This window comes from Lolium rigidum, chromosome 6 (genome assembly GCF_022539505.1).
Source record: "Lolium rigidum isolate FL_2022 chromosome 6, APGP_CSIRO_Lrig_0.1, whole genome shotgun sequence".
In the NCBI taxonomy this organism is placed as follows: domain Eukaryota; kingdom Viridiplantae; phylum Streptophyta; class Magnoliopsida; order Poales; family Poaceae; genus Lolium; species Lolium rigidum.
The window spans coordinates 283,226,762-283,229,100 of record NC_061513.1 but is presented as its reverse complement, the minus strand read 5'-3'; positions in this window follow the sequence as shown (position 1 = coordinate 283,229,100).

Below are 2,339 nucleotides of genomic sequence, written 5' to 3'. Positions count from 1 at the left end.
ACCATGTCCGCATAGTTCGCGAACCGTAGGGTGACACACTTAAAGTTGGATGTTGAAATGGTAGAACTTGAATATGGAATGGAGTTCGAATATTTGTTCGGAGTCCCGGATGAGATCCCGGACATCACGAGGAGTTCCGGAATGGTCCGGAGAATAAGATTCATATATAGGATGTCATTTTATGTGAATTAAAATGATGCGGAAGGTTCTATGGAAGGTTCTAGAAAAGTCCGGAAGAACACACCTAGGAAGGTGGAGTCCACATGGGACTCCACCACCATGGCCGGCCAACCCTAGTGGGGTGGAGTCCCAAGTGGACTCCCCCATAAGGGGCCGGCCACCCCCCTATGGTAGGTGGAATTCCCACCTCTAGTGGGAATCCTAGCTTGGGAAGGTTTCCCACCATATGGAAGGTTTTGGGTTCGGGTCTTATTCGAAGACTTGTAGTCCAACACTTGGGGCTTCCACCTATATATAGAGGGCCAAGGGGAGGGGGCCGGCCACACCAAAGCCATAGCTTGGCCGCACCCCTTAGTGGCCGGCCACCTCCTCTCCCCAAACCCTAGCGCCCCGCTCCTCCACCATATCCCGCACGCTTAGCGAAGCTCCGCCGGATTTCTCCACCGCCACCGACACCACGCCGTCGTGCTGTCGGATTCAAGAGGAGCTACTACTTCCGCTGCCCGCTGGAACGGGGAGGTGGACGTCGTCTTCATCAACAACCGAACGTGTGACCGAGTACGGAGGTGCTGCCCGTTCGTGGCGCCGGAACCGATCGTGATCAAGATCTTCTACGCGCTTTTGCAAGCGGCAAGTGAACGTCTACCACAGCAACAAGAGCCTCCTCTTGTAGGCTTTGGAATCTCTTCAAGGGTGAGTCTCGACAATCCCCTCGTTGCTACCGTCTTCTAGATTGCATCTTGGCTTGGATTGCGTGTTCGCCGTAGGAAAATTTTTGTTTTCTATGCTACGTTATCCTACAGTGGTATCAGAGCCGTATCTATGCATAGATGGTTGCACGAGTAGAACACAATGGTTTGTGGGCGTTGATGCTCTTGTTATCTTTAGTTGAGTACTTTGCATCTTTGTGGCATAGTGGGATGAAGCGGCTCGGGCTAACTTTACATGACCGCGTTCATGAGATTTGCTCCACGCTTGACATGCAACTTGTATTGCATAAGTGGCTTTGCGGGTGTCTCGTCTCTCCTACTATAGTGAAGATTCAATTTACTCTTCTATTGACAACATTAGTATCACCGTTGTGGTTCATGTTCGTAGGTAGATTGGATCTTACTCGAAAACCCTAAACCACGTAAAATATGCAAACCAAATTAGAGAACGTCTAACTTGTTTTTGCAGGGTTTGGTGATGTGATATGGCCATAATGTGATGATGAATATGTATGAGATGATCATTATTGTATTGTGGCAACCGGCAGGAGCCTTATGGTTGTCTTTAAATTTCATGTTGAGTAGTATTTCAAAGTAGTTGTAATAGTTGCTACATGGAGGACGATCATGAAGACGGCGCCATTGACCTTGGTGCTTCGCCGACGATGATGGAGATCATGCCCGTTGATGATGGAGATCATGTCCGTGCTTTGGAGATGAAGATCAAAGGCGCAAAGACAAAAGGGCCATATCATATCACATATGAACTCGCATGTGATGTTAATCCTTTTATGCATCTTATTTTGCTTAGATCGCGATGGTAGCATTATAAGATGATCCCTCTCACTAAAATTTCAAGATAATAAAGTGTTCATCCTTAGTAGCACCGTTGCCAAGACTTGTCGTTTCGAAGCATCTCGTGATGATCGGGTGTGATAGAATCAACAAGTGCATACAACGGGTGCAAGTCAGTTTTGCACATGCGGATACTAAGGTGGCCTTGACGAGCCTAGCATGTACAGACATGGTCTCGGAACACGTGATACCGAAAGGTAGAGCATGAATCATATGATTGATATGATGAACACTTTGAGTGTACGCCATTGAAATTACACCTTGTCTCGTGATGATCGGGTATAGATGTGATGGATTTGGTTCGTGTGATTGATGCGCGTAGATGTACACGTCCGTTGGGAACCCCAAGAGGAAGGTATGATGCGCACAGTGGCAAGTTTTCCCTCAGTATGAAACCAAGGTTTAATCGAACCAGTAGGAGCCAAGCAGCACGTTGAAGGTTGATGGTCGCGAAATGTGATGCGGCGCAACACCAGGGATTCCGGCGCCAACGCGGAACCCGCACAACACAACCCAAGTACTTTGCCCCAACGAAACAAGTGAGGTTGTCAATCTCACCGGCTTGCTGTAACAAAGGATTAAACGTATCGAGTG